At 45.1% G+C, this 20,576-nt stretch overlaps 1 pseudogene; it reads left to right on the top strand.

The window, feature by feature from the left end:
* The window catches only part of LOC128947413 (protein patched homolog 1-like), a 92,227-nt pseudogene extending 80,646 nt beyond the window's left edge, over positions 1–11,581 (top strand).
* Positions 11,582–20,576: the final 8,995 nt, after the last annotated feature.

A 20,576-nucleotide genomic window follows, 5' to 3' on the forward strand; every position in this document is an offset into this window, starting at 1 on the left:
CAAAACACATTAAAGAACATCCTTTGTTAAGAAAATTTTTACATATTTCATATTTTTCAAAACAGCAGCCATTCATTTTCCTGAGAGATTCAGTCTATTCTAGAGAGGATCAGAAGGAAATAACATAGTTTTAAAGTCTTGTCTATGGTCTATGACGTTGCATACCTTTGTGTGTCAGAATTCATAAAGCATTAAATTATCATAGGATCTTTTCTTTCACATATTAAAGCAATGTTTAAATGCTACTTAGGCTTTAAGCAATAGCTAAACTATTTGAGGACATGTTTTAATGGTGAACATGGTGGTGATGCTAGGTTGATGATTGGACTTGATCATCTTAAAGGTCTTTTACAAACTTAACGATTTTGTAATTATACAATTTTAGTAGTTATGTCTTCAGCCAATCAGCAGGATCAAAATCTTACTTTAAACAGCCTGGAGATAACAAACGTGAAACATCAGTAGAAACCACTTTTATGTACTATATATATGGTATATTTAGGATTGAAATAACTATAAAATGTTTGAATACATGACTGATTGCGTCATTATCAGAAAAGTAAAAGCAAGAACTAGTCTTCTGATTTTACTTTACAGCTTCAAAACCCTGAAAATCATTCAGTAGGTTACTATAATTTTGCATTGTTTTTGTGTGGCAAGGTTTTGGTATCAGGGAGGGGACATGGCTGGCTTCTTTGAGAAGCTGCTGGAAGCTTCCCCTATGCCTGATAGAGTCAATGACACCTGGCTCCAGGACAGAACTGCCACTGCCCGAGGCTGGGCCAATCAATGATGGTGGTAACATCTCTGTGATAACATATGTAAAAAGGGGAAAAGTTATTGCACAGGAACAACTGCAGCCAGAGAATAGATGAGTGAGAATATATGTGAGAGAAGCAGTTTTGCGGACACCAAGGTCAGTGGAAAAGGAGGAGGAGGAGGTGCTCCAGGCACCAGAGCTGAGATTCCCCTGCAGCCTGTGGTGAAGACCATGGTGAGGCAGCTGTGCCCCTGCAGCCCATGAAGGTTAACAGTGGAACAGAGATCTACCTGCAACCTATGGAGGACTCTACACTGGAGCAGGCAGATGCCTGAAGGAAGCTGTGACCCTGTGGGAAGCCCACGCTGGAGCAGGGTCCTGGCAGGACCTGTGGACCCATGGAGAGAGGAGCCCACACTCGAGCAGGACTTGTGACCCTTTAGAAGGCACCCATGTTGGAGCTGTATGTGAACAACTATAGTCCATGGGAAAGACTCACATTGGAGAAGTTCATGGTGAACTGTCTCACACGGAAAGGGACCTCATGCTGGAGCAGGGGAGGAGTGTGCGGAGTCTTTCCCATGAGGAGGAAGGAGTGGAAGAGATAAGGTGTGATGAGCTGACCACAACATCCATTTCCTATTCCCTTGTGCCACTGAGGCCAGTGGAGGTAGAGAATTCGGTAATAAAATTAAGCTCGGGAAGAAGGGAGGGATGGAGGGAAATGCATTTAAAGATTTGGTTTTATTTCTCATTATCATACTCTGATTTGATCAGTGATAAATAATTTCCCCAAGTCAAGTCTGTTTTGCCCATTGTGGTAATTGGTGAGTCATCTCTCTCTGTCCTTGTCTCAACCCAGGAGCCTTTTATAACAAAAGGCTGGGGTGACGTTATGATGCTTGTATCGCCATTCATCTGTTCTGTGCCTTTAAGACCGGCTTTGAAGAGTGGAAGTTTTGTTTGGGTTTCTCTTATCAGTGACACAGAGACGGGCAGTACATAGGGATGTTTTCACTTCTTGCTTTCAGCTTGCTGCTTTGCTTGCTCTCTTTTCTGCTCTCGCTTCTGCTCTGCTTTGGCTTCTGCTTATTAACTAGTTTAGCTAAACAGTCCAAAATCCTTCCTGGACTGTTTCTCCCTTCCTGTTTCTGTGACCATCTCGAACCTGCTCCGGACTGGGACCTGGGAACACCGAGAGTTTGCACCGTTTTGGCCTGCAGCAGCTGCCCCAGCAACGGAGGGACTGAGAACAGAGCAACCACCCCCAAAAGAGACTTTGTGATTTTGTCATCTTTCTCAGAGCGGTGTCATCGGGTATTGTTCATTTTGTGTGCTGGGGGGTGCTGGGCCAGTCAAATAAACAGGTTCTTTCCACCTCTCTCCGAGGAATTTTTTCCCGAACCGGTTGGGGGGAGGGGCCGTGTGGATTTTGCTTTCTGGAGGGGCCCTCCTTTGCAGATTCTTTAACAAATTTTCCCTAAACCAGGACAAAATATTTTCTCTCCCTTGTCCAGTTGAGGAGGGGAGTGTCGTGGTTTGAAAAGGAAGTAAGTTTTCTGGGATGCTGTGGTCAAGCCAATAGGTGTTCAGATTTGAATATTGGCACCTGGTGTGGCCACTGAGGACATGGACACGCCTCTGAGAACACAGGGGTTAAAAGCAGAGAACTCCCAGGGGGAAGCTCTCTTGGGTTCCGGGGAGGGAAACAGGTCATATCTCCCCTGCCCAGCTGCCGGCTGGGCAGGAAAGGGGAAGCCATGCAGCCGGGTGAGGTAGGCCTGGCCCTGAGAATGGAAGGGTGGAAGAGTACTGAGAGGCATTGGGCAGCCCCCCCCAGGAGAGAGAGAGAGAGAGCGAGCCTGGGCCTGGGCTTGTGCCACCTTGAAATTCGATAGCAGGCCGGCTGAGAAGGAGAAGGGGGGGTGCGGCGAGAAGGTGCCTACAGGGCAGCGTGGGAGTCCTGGGCAGGCAGAGCCTGAGGTTTTAACCCCTTTCTTGAATAATGGAAACCCTACAAATGCTGATCCTCCTGGATCTGAATGAGAAGAGAGATAGAGATGAAATGGAGGAGGAAATGGGCAAGTGTGATGTGGAGAGTTAGGGACATGCGTGCGGAAGAAATCGGGCTGTACGGTCAGTCAGGACATCCCCCCCCCTGCAGTCAGACCTTTGCTCCGTACCTGGCCGCACCCAGCCGGATGTGAGCAGAAGGAAATGACACTGACTGCCCAAGCTATAAAATCCCCCGCCATATGCGCTTCAAAATGGGGCCGGAGTGCGTGACCAGGGCTGGAATGATGACACGGGGGGTGGAAATGCAGAAGGCTCGCTGAACAGAGCAAGCGTGGGCGAGCGGGGAGGAGGGGTGGCCCCCGAGAAGGGACTTAGGACCAATCAGAGCGCTCAATTCAAATTAGGTCCTTATAGGGCAAGGACCTCCCCCAGCAGGAGGCGGGGGGAGCCCAAGGGGAGGGAATGGCCCGACCCTCACAAGAAGGGGCGGGGTCGGAGCCCTAGAAAATGGCAGAGCAGCCCAGAAATGTCTGGCCAGTTGACTTCAGGCTTGGACTCTGACTCGAGCTGGGACGGGCTCGAAAGGTTGTCGGAGGATTTCGACACGGATTTGGGCTTTAACAAAAAGGGAGCAGCGGCATATAAGATCACTAGCCACAGCGCTCCTGCGTGAGTTAAGGGGATATCAGAGAAAGATCGAACCCCGCTTACAGACTGGCGGAAAATAAAAATGGCTTGCGCGGAGTGGGCTCCGTCTGCCACACTGGTGTTCCCGCTCCGTGTGGGGGGGGAGCAGGCGGAAATCAAAGAACCTACTCCCCAGTAAACCCGAAAGACGTACAAGCAATTATTAAAGCAATTGCAGACAGGGGTATTAATTCTGCCATGGTTTCTACACTCATTGACAGTGTTTTGGAGGCGATGATATGCTTCCCTTTGATATCAAACAGACTTGCAGGCTGATTTTCAACGGGGCGGGGATGATCGTTTTTAAACAGGAGTGGGAGGACAACTGTGTAAAGCAGCTAGCCTTAGTAACAGGGGCAGACCACCCACTGCACGGCTCCAGCATACAGAGGCTAATGGGCACAGACCCCACTACGATCACCCCACAGGCGCAGGCTGAGGGCCTGCGGGCCCATGAGGTTATGACAACAACCTGTGCTGCCCGAGAAGCCATCCATGTTGCTTCCAAAGTAATAGCCAGACCGTCGCCATGGTCAACTATAAAGCAGAGTGAGAGTGAGAGCTTCACTCAGTTTGTGGACCGCCTTCAGGCAGCATTAGATTCCTCTGCATTACCCTCAGAGGCGAAGGGTCCTGTGCTAGCAGATTGCCTACACCAGCAATGTAACTCAGCCACCAAGGACATCTTAAGATCACTGCCACCTGGGTCCAATATTGCTGCCATGATCCGGCACGTTGCAAAGGAAGAACACCTAGCTCCCATCCAAGCAGCAGTTCACACTGCAATAATAAGTGTGATCTTGTTTCTAGGGTTAGCAGGCGGAGAACAGGCAGACACAAAACATTACCCTCACCAGCCATTCAGGTGGGTTCTACGCCATCTCTCAGGTGAGGGGGTCATGAAAGAAATTGTTGCAGCCGACACCCCATCTTTCGAGTTCAGGCTAAAAGGCATTTTCCCTCGCATACAGGGCACCCCAAATTTCAGGAGACGACATTATTTCAGACCTACTGGTGCCCTTCTTCCAACCCAGGAAAAAGTTACTGTAATTACCCAGGGTATGGATATTGTGGATATTGGGGGTGTGAAACTATTGTGACAGGCAATGCATGGAAACCACAACAGCCTGATAAGTTCCTGCAAATTAAGTATACTCCCCACGGCTGTCTCGAACCAAAATTTGGTATGGATGGGTTTGTGATCATGCCCCAAGGCAGGAAACAGCACAGCTGCACAGGCTATACAATGACAATCCTGTAGCCGACCCACGATGGCTGGGCCACGGGCAAAGTGTGGACAGCGTTTGTTTATCTCTCTCGCCGCATCTGGGCGAACATACAAATTATCAGATTCCCACCTCCAATATCCCAATCAGTCGGACCCAATCCGATTCTTGCAATGAGTAGACCCAGGAAGGGGCTCGCAGCTAACGGTAGTTCTAGCCACAAAACACAGATGCTAAAACTTACCTCCCCATCCAATCTCTTAGCCAAATCAACCCTCTCCAATCCATTCTTAAGCGTGTTAAATGCGACCTTCTTATCGTTAAACTAATCCAACCCGAACCTCACAGAGTCATGCTGGTTATGCTATGATGCACAACCCTGTTTTTATGAAGGAGTTGCCCTTGATTTCCCATTCATCTTTTCAAAGTCAGACAATCCACGCCAATGCAGATGGGACACCCCCCGGAGAGGCATTACCCTAAGTCAGGTTACGGGCCAAGGCAAATGCTTTGGCAATGCAACCTTGGCAAAGCAGATGGGCAACGTCTGCCAGGAATTCCTCAAACTTAAGGGAGGGAAGTTCCAGTGGGCGATCCCAGCTGCATTGGGAATGTGGGTCTGTCAACGATCCGGGGTAAACCCATGTGTACTCCTTGACAAATTCGATCATTCTACTGACTTTTGTGTCCAAGTTTTAATTGTCCCCAGAGTCCTGTATCGCCAGGAAGAAGAGGTGTACCGCTTGTTCGAGGAACCCGACCGGCTCCACAAACGAGAAGTGATAACAGGCATCACCATTGCAATGCTGCTCGGTTTAGGAGCTACCGGCGCTGCCACAGGCATCTCGGCCCTTGCAACTCAACATCAAGGACTGGCACAACTGCAGATGACTGTTGTCGAGAACTTGCAAAGGATCGAGAAATCCATCTCTTCCCTAGAAAAATCCCTTTCCTCGCTCTCAGAGGTTGTCCTCCAAAACAGGCGAGGACTGGACCTTTTGTTCATGCAGCAAGGAGGCCTGTGTGCCGCCTTGAAAGACGAATGCTGCTTTTATGGGGACCACGCCGGAGTCGTCAGAGACTCCATGTCCGAACTGAGAAACCGACTAAACCTAAGAAAAATGGACAGAGAAGCTCAACAGGGCTGGTTAGAGTAGTGGTTCAACCGGTCCCCATGGCTCATCACCCTGATTTCTACCCTAATAGGCCCACTCACTATAATCTTACTAACCCTAATCTTCGGGCCTTGCATATTAAACAAACTGGTGCTATTCGTTAAAAAGCGTTTAGAAACGGCTAACATTATGTTTCTCAAGCGCCGACAATTACTTTAAGGCGTGCCAGTTACGAACACACTTACAATTTTATACTAATTTTACTAACCCATGAAATTTTGTAACCTCTACATTTTATAACTTTATACGATTTTTACTAATCATGAGGGAGGGGGGAAATGTGGAGAGTTAGGGACATGCGTGCGGAAGAATTCGGGCTGTACGGTCAGTCAGGACATCCCTCCCCCTGCAGTCAGACCTTTGCTCCTTACCTGGCCACACCCAGCCGGACGTGAGCAGAAGGAAATGACACTGACGGCCCAAGCTATAAAAACCCTTGTGACCCCTCAATAAACGCCATTTGCTGTCCACCACGTTGGTGTCAGGAGCATATGGACCGAGTGACCCTGGGCTTTGGGCCACCGTGCCTGACTAAGAACCAGGTCGCCACGCCTTGAAGGCAACAGTGTGATCAAAGTCCATGCAAGTGAAAGATGTTGGAAGAGTGGAGAAGAATCTTAGGTGGGAAGAGATGATGGAGTGGCCTTGGCTAGACTTTTCTTGTATAGCCATGGAGAGAACCATGTTTCCTGTGACACAGAGACTGTATCCAGGGGGAGGCAATGGCTCAGATCTAAGAGGGTTCAGTGTTGAGACGCCTCGGCCCCAGGGGGTGAAATTTGGGGGGGGACAAGTGTCCCGAAGGTGAGAGACTGTGCTCTTTTTGGAACGGGACAAAGCATCCTTAAAAGGAAAACCCTAGAAGCAGCTCTGGTCCATGTGCAGTGGGGAGAGCACTGGACATGGAAGAAAGAGGTCAAGATGGCAAATGTTCTCTGGGCGGTGCCACGAGTGACATGGAAACACACGAGGTTTCAACTGTGTTTCCTGGGGAAGCCTATGGCACAAGAAAGGCTCCTCTCCTCTTGATGAACTGAGAATTGCTTATCTAAAGGGTGGTGATGGACTGAGAGTTGGTGATCTGAGGGATGGATGTGTTGGAAATTTGGTGGGGGGAGGAGGAAATGTTTTTGGAAGGTTTTCATTTTTTCTGTGTGTTTCTTTTTACATATAGTTGCAGTTTAGTTAATAAAGTTTTCTTTTCTTTATTTCTAAGTGGGGGCCTACTTTGCTTATTCCTGGTCACATCTCACAGCAGGCACCAGGGAGAGTGTATTTTCATGGGGGCACTGGCATTTCACCAGCGTCAAACCATGACAGGGAGTGATAGAGCAGCTTTGGTGGATGCCTGGCATCCAGCCATGGTCAACCCACCACAGATTTTCACAAATAAGAGACAGAAAAATGCAAAATTGCATTATTTAGGGTCACATAAGTTGAATATTTTTAAAATATGAACTGTGGATGTATTTTCTTTTGAGTTGCCAAATTTAAAGGCTGATTTTCAACATCAAAAGCAGACATTGATCTGTGTTGGAAGGAGGGCTCATTTACATCAGGTCAGGCACTCCATTTGTGTAATCAAATTTTAGTCATTTTTTTGAGTGTTAGCACCCAAGCATTGTTTACTTCAGAAGTTTGCAGGTGGAGGCACTTGATAATTTATATGCTTTCTTCATCCTGAAACTGGGCTAATATAGAGATGCCTACTAATTATATAATGAGTAAAATATAAAGTTTTCTTTTTCTTTTCTTTCTCTTGATGCCTCTACTATTTTCTTCCATTTTTTCGGAGAAAAACAACCCTCAGTGACTTGTCCTTATCTACTGCTATCTTTCAAACCCATCTGCGCCCAATTTTTCCCCTTGTAAGGTGAGTGACCAGCTATGTTTTATTGTAAATAAATATCATTAAGAATAATGATAGATGCTGCACCACATATGTTTATACAGATTCTCTGTGAATCTCTGTGTAAGAAAGGGTTACAGTTTGAAGGAGAGGTGGTTTTTCTTTAAATAATGATCACTTTGCAAATTGACTATTCTTGTTCCAATATAAGACTAATTTTGGTAGACCAGCTCATTAAATCAAGTTAAATACGAGTAGGACAGTTCAACAGATAATCACAAAATGTTTTTTTGGGGCTTTTTTGGGATTTTTTTTGCTAGACTTTAAGTACATCAAATACATAGTGTTTTACTAAATATAGCAAATTCATTAAAATTTAATTAAACCTTTATTTCATTACTGATTTAAAAATATGCTTTAATGTTATTGTGGTACTTCAATTACTTCAGACCCCTTAAATGTGAGGACTTCGGTCCCAGTTCTAGATTTGCTTTTGCTTCCATCTTTTTGTACTGTGAGACTAAATAGGGCAGGATCTCATATAAAAGTGCAATTTATTGACAACTCTGTTTTTTCCACTTAAAAAATGTTGATGCCACCACATATCTAGATATAGATATCAAAAATCTTAAGAAAACTATTATTAAAATAAAATGAATGAACTACAGTAGGCTTACCATAATGAAACTGGAATGTAAAATATACCTCCCAGTTCCCTCAGGGAGAAGCTTTAAAGTGTCTGATGAGTAAACATGAAAAATGGGTGAATGGGCGAAAATTTAAAGGTGCTTTTATGCTTTATAAAGCCATTGCCCTAAATGAAGTTTAGTAAGTACTTTACTTCTCTTGTGATTGATCTCTAGGCAGCTGTAGTAAACCCCTCAGCTTTAGCCAGGGCCCATTGGAGAATAGAATGCTGACACAGCGGCAAAGAAGCTTCCTGTCTCCAGGGACATCCGCCTTGTACCTTATCCCTATAGCCATGTAAGGCAATATCTTGTTAACCCTACTATTGGTCACTTATGGTCCCTCTAACACCTTTGCCATTGGTCAGGATTGGATCCGGGCCAAGGCTATAAAAGTAGCATACTCTACCCCTACTAACTCGGAAGAAGAAGAGCTGAGACCCTTCACGGAACCCCTGCAATAAAGCCATACACGTGGAACAGCCAGCGTCTTCTCCTTCTCCTCTCTCTACCGTCTGCTGGAGCCTTAAGCCAAGGGAAATCTACCTAGCAAGCAAAGCTGAAATCACAAGAGCTGGCTCATCACTAAGAGCTGAATATTCCCTGCTTGCTAGGGGCTGATCCGCGGCCTTGGTCTAAGAGCGAGCTGGCCTCTGGCACTCAGTCCCCCTGGGAGCTGAGCTCTGGAGCTGTCACAGCTTGCCCTAAGATAAGACCAAATTAAGGCTCATTTAGGCAGCAGTTGAGACGGTATTCAACTTTGCTATGGTTTTGCGGATTTTTCCTGCTATCCTGAGCATGGACCTTTATTGTCAGGAAGACAGGAGACTGGATATATTCTGCTGTTTTACAAGGTGAGAATGTGTAATAGAATTACAGTATATGAGATGCATCCTTTTTGTCTTTACCAATCAGTGCTAATGTCCCTTGTCAAGAGTGGGAGTTCTTCATTGCAGCGGGACAGCAGCAGGGTCAGTATGTTATTGCCATGGTTTTTATTGCTGAATTACATTGCTACACTCACACACACACACTTTTTCCTTTATTCATACTACATCCATTTTAGCCATTGGAAGACAACTTTCTGGAAGCATGTAAAAGAGCCATGCTTTAGTAATAGCTGTATTTTTTGAATTTTATGGGGTATGGCTGGTATTGGTAAACTTTGGAAGACTTAATTCCAGTCTCTTATGGAAGACTGTAAATAACTTGGGCTACTCAGAAGCCTTCCTTAATCACTCTGTGCAATTTTTTTTTGCTTTTTGTGCCTTGAAACCTAAATACATAGAAATAATGTAAAAACTATAAAATTACTTCTCTTTAGCCTACTTCTTCATAGGACTATGAAGAATTCAGAATGATCAGTACCATTGCAAGGTAACGATTGGTAATTTTTCTGTTATGGCTTCAATAGTAATTTAGAATGGTAGTATGCACACTCTTACCTAATGTACGTCCAGTTCTGAGGTCATGGGTAGACTAGGAGGAATCTACTGCCATTAGCGGAACCACTGCTTAGAGATAAAGCATATTTTATGACCTTATCACTCTCTTCAACTTCCTGAAGGGTGGCGGTGATGAGCTGGGGGTCGGTCTCTTTCTCCGGGCAACAACAGACAGAACAAGAGGACACAGTCTCAAGCTGCGCCAAGGGAGATGCAAGCTAGAATTAAGGAGGAAGTATTTTACAGAAAGAGTGGTCAAATACTGGAATCATCTACCCAGGGAGGTGGTGGAGTCATCATCCCTCGAAGAGTTTAAAAAAAGACTGGATGTGGCACTTGGTGCCATGATCTAGTTGAAGTGTTAGAACATGGGTTGGACTCAATGATCTTACAGGTCTCTTCCAGCCTAGAATTTCTGTGATTCTGTGATTCTGTGATTTTCTACATTAGTTTTTACTTTTGCCTGCAATGAAGAGGATAACCTGCATTTCTATACATGTACTCCCACATGCATCTCATAATCAGTATGTAGAGAAATGCCTTTCTGTTCTCAGCCTTTTGCACCCACGGGGGAGCAGACATAGTCTGACCTTTTTAACTTTGATGTCAGAGAGAGAAAGTGCTCTCCTAAATATGCTTTTGAGGTAGTCATTAGAACAGGGAGTTGATTGGAAGCCAGGACTCCCTCTTTCTGTTTCTGATTCAGCCACAGTTTCACTGGATGGTCTAATGTGCTTGAATTTTGGAGGCCCAATTCTCAGAAGCCCAGGGCTGCCAGGCCTTCTATTTATTCCTACATCTAAAGTTGTACCAAATGAGAATGAAAATTTGAGCTGATGTACATATGAAGAAATTCACTTAATAAGAGCTTGTTTGTTTAGGTAGGCAACATTTTCTTCCTTTTCGTAAGATTTTTCCACTTGGTGAAAAATCTCTGATACTGTTTTCTATCAGCAATTTGCTTTTATTTACAGAAGGAAGCTTGCTTATGACTTTTTTTCTTATAAACTAGGTATCAACTACAATAAATGCTTCAAAAAATGCTTCTGTAATTTTGTCTCTTCATTTTGCCTGTCCTTTCTGGCAATTAATACTCATATATGTTTACATAAATTTTAAAATACAGAGTCAGTGTATGGCAGGTGGCTTCAACCTGCCTCACAAAAGTCTGAGATGTTATTCAGAAGGTCCAAATATTATTTTTCAGTTGCTTCAATAGTTTTCAACAGAAGAACTCAGCATGTCATGCATTTTGATCTTCTAAAAAGTTTCATTCTCAGCATGGTCATGTAGATGTAATTCACACACATACATAATGCTTTCAGACTGTGTGCAACTACCTGGTTATTGACCTGATTAGTATATGTAATAAATAGAGTGATTTAAGTGGATACCAGTGTCTTCAGACATGCTGGTTCCTTCTTTATTGGGCACAAAAAACATGCAGAAACAGTCTCAGAGGCCCACACTTTAAACCATATCTAGGAAATACTTTCTAAAAGTGCAGAAGGAAATCCTCATCAAAAAATTATGCTTAATTAACATAAACAATTTCACTGTAGTGGAAGCAGTTTTGATGGAAGCAGATTATCCTGTCTAGCCTGATTAAAATGAATACCTATCAAAATATGAACAATGTTTTTCTCTTGCAGTCCGTGTGCCACTAGAGTGATTCAGATTGAGCCTCAAGCATATGTGAAAAATAGTGCTAATACTTACTACAGTACATCTTCATAAAGCCGTCAGAGTTTCATACATGAAACTCAGATTACAATGCAGTCTACAGTGCAGTAACACACAGAATATGATCCTCACGCACAGGTGTATTACACCACAGCAGAACCTTGCTCAGCAATATCTGTGCAGCCAAGTGACAGTGATGCAAGATAATATCAGCTGCCAGAGCCCAGAAAGCACAAACTCAACAAGAGATTTGCTTTCCCAGTTCTCAGATTCCAGTATGAATTGCCTTGAGCCACCCTGTATGAAATGGACACTCCCATCTTTTTCAGAAAAGCATTATGCTCCATTTCTGCTAAACCCAAAAGCTAAGGTGTTGGTGAGGATGGAACAGGAAAGCCTTATAAATATGATTGCCTGGCAAAAGATTTTGAGAATATGGAAACTATAAGTGAGATTGAAATGAAAGCAAGTTTTGAGACCCCTTAGTTACTGAACAACTGGAAAACAATGGTGTGGCCAGCCGAAGGTAATCCCCTCTTGATGAAACAATACCCTCTGCAAGCAGGCAGGTCCAAGGGTCTGAGAAGACCCTGCAGCTTGGCAGATAGGGCCCAAAGAGTAAGATTTACGGTTTAAAATGTAACACAGTATGGTAATGTAGTGATTCTTAAAGGTTGTATGGAAATGTTATAGGATATGCATGCTGTAGTAGATTGGTTAGTGAGAATCTGAATATTCAACACTGAAGATGATTTATTGTATTGTAACGGGAACTTCGCTCTCTTTCTCTTCTCTTTCCTCGCTCTTCCACTGCTCTTCCTCCGCTCTTCCTCTTCCTCTTCTCTTCTCTTTTCGCGCTCACCTCTGCACTTCTTCACTCCCTCCTTTCTCCATGCTCTCCGCTCTTATACCTTTGCCGTTGACTCTCTTACACTTTAAGAGTCTCTTCTCTCGGCCCTGCTCCGAGCTGCGGCTGGCAGCTCGCAACAGGGCCCTGCACCCACGCCTGTTGTAGTGTGTTGTAATGTCCTGTTTTAGACTTCCGGGTCCCTTCCCAGGTGTGCCGATACATCTCTCCCTTCCCCCTTGCCCCCATGCTGAGTGAGTTCTATCAATCAGGCTTAACATTCCAGGAAGGTCGTTGTGTGGTTGGTCAAGTTCAAAAGATGCCCCTATGCCCAGAGGTCATTGGCCTGTCTGGGTGTCATCTTCCCCTGAGACCCTGCCCCTCCCACCTGGTTGGTGGCTCACCTGTCCCCTCCCCTCCCCCTGCCCCGGGAGCTTAAAAAGGTAATCAGACCACGCGGTCGCGACTCTGTTGGAGCTGTTGCTCACTTTCAGACCTCTGTGACCATGGAATAAACCTCTGGATATTAAATCCTCCAGCAGAATCCATCTCCTTTTCCTCTTCACCATTGCCTGAAGCCTTCCTTCCTGAGGTAAATGGAGTTCCTAACAAGCCTGGACTTGTTCAGCTGCCCAGCTGCAGTCTCCAGCAAGCCAAAGGTATCTCTGGGGTGATACACCACAGTTGCTGCCTTTGGCCTAGCAGCAAGGGTCAGACTGGCCCAGGAACAATCTAACTGGCAATATTGGGATTTATATTCCAATACACGCCCTTTGTAATAAACCGATAGTTTCACAACTTGGCTGCAGAGATCTCTCGTCTCCGTCCGTCCCGACCGTACATGACCCCCATCAGACCTACACTAAGGTAATCAGAAAACTATTTACCTGTTTTTCAAAAATAGACTTCTGCCTTGCCCAGTAGGACAATTATCCTGACAATAGTATTAAATATCAGCAATTAATGGAATTATTTAGGAATTACAGTTCTTAATATTTTTACACAATTTCACACTTTAAAAGTTTTATCTTGGTAGTGCTATAATGGCATACTTTTTAAACGCAAGTTGTTTTAAGGGTTTTGGTGACTTTTGGTAACCTAAGTTCATGAAGAGTGAAACCCAATTTACTTTTTATCTTCATCACCATATAAATTTCCTGTTCACTAAAACACAAATTAGTTTGGCCTTGTAGTGTGTGCATGTGTGCATAAATATACAAAAGCTTAAAAAAATAGTAATGGGCGTTAATTTTGAACCTGGTTCTCTGTGCTATTATGAGTTCCTAATTTCTTTAGGAACATAAAACCAAAGGCATTTCCATTTTCTGTTGCAGATTGTGGTTATTTTTCTTTTTCTGGGTTTACTTGGGCTCAGCCTATATGGAACTACCTGGGCTAGAGATGGACTGAATCTCACAGACATTGTACCATGAGAAACCCAGGAATATGACTTTATTGCAGCATAGTTCAAGTATTTCTCATTTTAAAACATTTATATAGTGACACAGAAAGCAGACTATCTCAGTCCATATGTCCAGCACTTACTTTATGAACTTCACAAAAGTTTCAGTAATGTGAAATACATTTTGTTGGAAGACGATAAGCAGCTTCCCAAAATGTGGTTGCACTGCTTTTGAGACTGACTGCAAGGTAAGAGAGAGAACTACATGAACTTTTCTTTTTAATTCTACAGTAGCAAGTAATTATTCACTGTAGTAATGAGCTTCTCTTCCAATACAGTCACATGCTTTAAAGTACGCTGTCTTGGTTTGGAAAGACAGGTGTCTGCTAAGAAAGGAAGAAGCCTCCCCTGAAATGGAAAAATGTAAACCCCCTCCCTCTGAATTGGTATAAATTTGAAATTAGGGGGGCTCTCAGGCAAAAATATGGGAGCGGGAATAACAGTTCTTTAATAGGGAAGAAAATAAAAAGTTAAAGTAAACAATGCAGTAAACTAAAACAACACTGACAGTCAGAACACAACCTGACACCCTGTTGGTCAGGGTGTTGGTAGCAGTCCAATTGGAATTGTGGCTGCAGTCCTCCTGGAGCATCAGGTGTGGTTCGGTTGGAGCAGTGATCCTGTAGAAAGGTGTAGTCTTCCTCTGAAGATCCAGTGGAAGAGGCACTTCTTCCTCTGGGAAAGCCAGTGGAGAAAGCCATGGTGGTGCTCCAGAATCTCAAGATTATATCTGGGTAGGAATGCTTGGCTCCTTCCTCTGGGCGGAGCATCTCACAATGGGATGCTATAGTTCTTATCAGTCATGCAGTGACATTCAATAGCCTATTATCAGCAGATGTCTTGCTGGAGGGAGGAGTGGTTGTGGAAGAGACAAGGACAACTGCCCACTTAACAGAAGACAACTGCCATACAGATGGCAAGTAGAATACAATTTTCTTGGCAATCCAGGACATATGCTGAGGCTCTGATCTGAACTCAGAAATCAATCCACTGTTTCTCCAACACTTAAATTTATTGTGGCTAAGGTTAGTCCCCAATAAAGCAGTTTTAAAGGAACTGTAAAAGATTATATCCATGAGAGGTAATCTCACATCAATAATTTCTAAATGGCTAATGAGGAGTTCTGCTTTATAATCAATGTCCGGATTCATGTTTTTCCAAACTCCCTTTGAAAACAGGCTCAGCTGTCATATATGGTCAAATCACCAAGTCAAAAGGACTTGAATACCTTTTGACACAGAAAACATCTGGGGTGATTGTCAATCACTCCATTCAAGTAGAGCTGCCATGGGACCGGAGAAGGGGTGGTACCTAAGGAACCCTCTGCACCCTGACCACACCCCCTGTCTGCCTGTGTCGTCATGGGAACGTGGACGACCCCGCCCTGACCGCACCTCCCCTGTGCTCGTCTCGGCGCAGGCGCGATCTCAGGAATGTCCTTCTCTCCCAGATCGACACCCACACTGCTCACATCCCATTCCAGCTCCGTGCCAACGCCGGCAACCAGTGCGCGCGGTCCCCGCTCGGCCGGTGCCTGTGATGCGTCTGCGAAATGGGACAGAACCCTCCCCGCTCCAACTTCCGGGTTTCGCGTCATCATCGCGTGCTCACCGCACTCCTCGCCATGGACTTTGCACGTGTCGCGACCGTGTATTCGGCTCCTGGCTTAGTCCCGCCCAGTGTAGCTGCTGCGACCCGTGAGCATTCCCCAAGTGGCCGCTGATCGTGTACCATCGCAGTCGCCTGAGTTGTCCCCTTTGCACACATCTTTGACACCGCTCCGCATGAAATTGCTGCTGCCGGCATTGCGTACGGGCTCACCGCCGCAGCTTCTGTGCTTCCCGGCCCTGCCCTCGCAGCTGCCGAGCATGCTTTGGACAGCTGCTGACCGCTCACGGCTGCGATCGCGTGCACCACCACCGCCATCGCTGTGCGCACTATGGCCTGCACTGATGCTGTGTCTGCGACTCCCCCCGCTGCCCCCGTGGCCCCCCCATCGGCCTCGGCAACCCCCACGGCTGCCTCTGCAGTCCCCCCAGGCTGCTGGCCGGCTGGCGCCACCGTGGCATGGGTTTGCCAGTTGCCGAGAAGCGGCTCTGCCCCAGATCCGGCGACCTTCTCTGCCCCCCACCCCCCTCCCCCAGGATTCTGCCTCCGTGGTGAGGCTCTGCAGTGGTTTTTGTGAATCGGGAGAACATTCCTCAAAGAAGGCAAAATCCAAGTCCTCCAACTTGCTTGGGAAAATCTCTAGCCTAAGCTTTCCCAGGATCAGTGGGGGTAATTCTGGGGATCCAGGAGACACTGGGGACCCCATGGACTCTGCAGATGATGCCAATTCCTCCCACACCTGTTTGGTAGGGATTGTTTCTGCCCCTCTCTGATCGGTAAGAGCAACTGCCGCCTGCTGATGGCAGGATGACTTCCCTCCCCCCACCCTTAGGGGAATACTTGCTGCCTGCTGATAGCTGGCAGACCCTGTGGAATTCCCCAAAATTGCCTCTAGCATTACACTTGCTGGGGATAAAAGCTTCAAGGCGGTTTTATCTTTTTTTCAGAGATTTTCACAGGGTTTGTGGCTGCCACGCCCTGTAGGGCTGACAAGATGCTGAGTTGTTCCTGGGAGCATGCACCCCCCCATGTTCTCCATTTTGACCTTTCTTACCAAAAGCTGAATCATCTGCCCTGGTCACTGTCCAGCAGCTCACAGGTGAGGATTTCCAGGTCAGCTTCTGGTCCTCCTCCTTCCGGGTCGAGCTTTGAAACGAGTCTTCTTGGCAGAGGTTGAGATGTTCTCTCTGGATTTTTCCTTGAGTGTGCCTCTTCTTGGGCTGGGTTTCAGCGGCTGATGGCTGGTGGTGTGGCTGCTTGCCAACTGTCCACCTGGGTGCCCTCTTGGAGCCCAGTCAGGGAACGCCAATGTCTCAGGGTCTCTAGCTTGTCAGAGTGACCCCAAGAAATGTTAAAAAGTCTCTTTTCCCAGCCTGGTGGTCGAAGGAATCAGAGCTCTTCAGTTCTTGGTCTCAAGATTGTTTATTGTATCTTATCTATAACATTCTTTCTCCTGTCCTGCTGAGGTCCGCTCAGCAAGACAGTCTGAGGCCCTCTGCCTCCCTCGGGGCGGTGTTATCTTTTTATACTAAAAACTATGTGTACAATATGTACAATTACTTTCCAATACCTATCATCTATGTTAGACAGTGAGCTTCTACTCTAAACCAATCTAAAAGTGCCAACATCACAGCAGAAGATGGAGGCCAAGAAGAAGAAGGAGAAAGGCTAGAAATGCCCAGATTCCTCCATCTTTCACCCTGAACCCCCATTCTAAAAACCCCAAAAATCTATTTTTCCACTCTGTGATAAATTCACTATCATTCTACTTAAACTTTTGTGGCTTTTAATTCTTCATACAAGGTTGGTAATTGTTTTTTCCAAGGGCTAAATCAAAGGCACAGGGGTTTTGGGCTCTGTGCCAAGGTCTCTGAGCCCCTTGACAGGGTCTGGAGTCCTCCAGGGCAGCCAGAGGAATTTCCTGGGTTCCCACAATCAAACTTGTAAGAACTGTAGCATATACTGGAAGGGAAAAAAGAGGTGAAATAGCTAAGTTTCCACACACTGTAGTAATGTAAAATGTAACTTGCAACCACTAATTGGTAATGTTGCATGCAAATGAATATATTTGGTATTGTGTCTACTTACCTCTGTGTCAGGAGTTTGATATTAGTCTGAATGTTCTGCCTCCATATATTGTCTAGCATAGCAACTTGTCTGTTCCTCTGAAACTGTCCTTTGAAGATCTCTCATTTTTTCCTACATTCTTCAACACCCTCCTCTTAACTCCCAGTGATCTTCTACGTGATTATGATGATAGCACAAATGCTTTCACATAAGCACTTTCTAAGAGGCTGAAATGGAGTTAGAGATGTATTCAGGAAGGATGAATTTGTATTTATGCACTGCACAGAATCCCAGAATGATTAAGATTGGAAATGACCTCTGGAAGTCATCTGGTCCAAGCCCCATGCTCAAACTCCAACCAGTTTCCCAGGACTATGTTCAAATGGCTTTTGAATATCTCCAAGGAGGGAGACTCCACAATATCCCTGGGCAACCTGTTTCAGTGATCAGTCACCCTCACATTGAAAAAGGGTTTTCTTATGTTCGGATGGTACTCTCGCATTTCAGTTTGTGCCCATTGCCTCTGGTCCTGTCCCTGGGCACCACTGAAAAGACCCTGACTGTGTTTTTTGCATTCCCACTTGAGGTATTTATGCACATTGATGAGATTCCCCCCCTGAACCTACTTCCTGTCAATGTCTCAAACCACGACAACAAGGCACTCCAGGTGCGGCCTCACCAGGGCTGAGTAGAGGGGAAAGATCACCTCCCTCAACCTGCTGACAATACTTTGTCTAATACAGTCCAGAATATCATTAGCCATCTTTGTTGCAAGGGCACACTGCTGGCTCATGTTCAGCTTTGTGTCTGCCAGGACCTCCAAGGCCTTTTCTGCAAGGATGCTTTCCAGCAGGTCAGTTCACAGCATGTAATGGTGCATGGGGTTGTTCCTTCCCAGGGGGAGGACTTTGTACTTCTCCTTGTTGAATTGCATGTCGTTCCTGTCAGCCCATTTCTGCAGCCTGTCCAGGTCCCTCTGGATGACAGCACAACCCTCTGGTGTGTCAGTCAGTCTTCTCAGTTTTGTGTAATCTGCAGCGTTGCTGAGGGTACACTCTGCCTCATCTTCCAGATCATTAATGAAGATGTTGAACAGGACAGGACTCAATAATTACTCTGGGGGTATACTGATAGTTACTGGCCTCCAACTAGACTTCATGCCACTGATCATCACCATCTGGGCCCAGCCATTTGGCCAGTTTCCAGCCTACTTTACTCATCCAGCCCATACTTCATCAGCTTCTCTGTGATGATCTTATGGGACAGTGTCAAAAGCCTTTCTCAAGTCAAGGTAGACAATATGTCCCCTTGTCTACTAAGTGTTTTGCAGAGATAAAAAAAACTTCACAACTTTTGTGAAAGTTATAAAGCCGGTATGTTTATTACAGCACTGGACGCATGTGGAGATTACTCTCCTTAAAAGACATGCGTGCTTCTGCGAACTTCAAGTCCCTTTTTATCCCCCTCTCAAATACACATGCATACAATTTCACAATAGGTTCATATCTATTCATTTTTACGAATTTCGCGTGACATTTGCCGCTAGTTCTTTTTAATCAGAAAGAATTCCTAGGTCAGGTTGACCTGCTCTTACAGCAGTCTTTCTGTCTCCCCCCCTTATCTCTGTCCTTCACTGAAGCAGTTTCTCTGAGCCTAGGCTTTTTACCAGAACAGGCAGTCAGACTAAATAGCTTTGTTTTCAAACTACAGACTTAACTCAAAGATGTACATTTCACCTAAATCAGAATGGATTTCTACTCTAGAGAATTTCTACTCTGTCTCATAAGCTGGTAATTTCATTGTAGAAGCTTATCATGTTGATCAAGCATGACTTCCCCTTGGTCATGATGACTGCTCCCAATTACCTTCTTGTCTTTCACATGCCAAGGGTTTTGTTTTTTCCTTGGATTCTTTTAGCTCTTGTTTCAATTTGTCATATTCTTTTATCGTTTGTTCCTGCCATTGGCAAGCAGATTTTAAGCATAATGCAAGTGCAAGAGAAGTTATATTTTTTCCATTTTTACCTGTCAGTGATTCCAGCTGTTCATTTATTTTCTCTTGAATTTTTTCCCCACTCAAACCAGTTATCTACCAACCAAGGATTATGATCACTGTGCCACTGTGAGCAATCTGTTGAATCTGTGGTCTGTTTTTTCAGATTGTTTGTCATGACCCTGCTCGCTGTGCCAATTTGTTGTGGATGAGAGGGGAGAGCTTAGACAAGTCCCTGCCTTTGCCCAGGTTTCTGGCAGTAGACAACAGCTTTATAGAGGTGGCCAGCACCCCAAAACCCACTCTTGCTTGCGAGTTCATAATCATGACCAATCAAGTCTTTTACAACATGAATTATTTATTGAATAGACACAAGAAAAAGACAGACATGGGACTTTAACAGGTTTACTTACTACACGGGATAAACAAAAATAAACACTGCTAGTAGGTTCATAAGACAGTGCATGATAATAAAGGTACCTGTATTACAGCTAGTGAAGAAATAGTATCAATTAGGAGCCAATGTATCCTACCTGTTGGAGAGTTTTTCAAGAATGGCTTAAAGAAAAAGGCCATGAGACATACAATTGAGAGAAAAGTAAAAGGAAAAAGTAAAGCAGTCCTAACGCAGTTCTCAGCCTTCTGAGTTCTATAAACAATTAGACTCTCTTTATAAACAATAAAGTTCTCAGGCTGTCTTCCCATAACAAGCAGAACACCGTCTCTGGGAAAAGACGACACCCTGAGAACTGATGAAGAAGTTTTGGGAACACTGGTTCTGTTTTTAATAAACAATTGTAGGTATTCTAAAACAAGAGGAGTGGTTAGAAATTTCTCTGTTAGCCTATCATGAAATTGGATTACAGAATATGCATGAAGTTCGTTACTATTGTTATTTAAGGTGATTGATTGATGAATAAAGTTGAGTTCAATGCATTATAGGATGGTCGTTCTCCCTTCATCTCCAACAAATGGTTGACCCCTGGACGTGATAGCGAACGCTTTCGGGGATTGCGAACACCACAGGGAGTTCGATGCATTAGAGGATGGTCGTTCTCCCTTCATCTCCAACA

Source organism: Melozone crissalis, unplaced genomic scaffold (genome assembly GCF_028551555.1).
Source record: "Melozone crissalis strain CALT ecotype California unplaced genomic scaffold, PUWL_Pcris_2 ptg000105l_1, whole genome shotgun sequence".
NCBI classification, from domain to species: domain Eukaryota; kingdom Metazoa; phylum Chordata; class Aves; order Passeriformes; family Passerellidae; genus Melozone; species Melozone crissalis.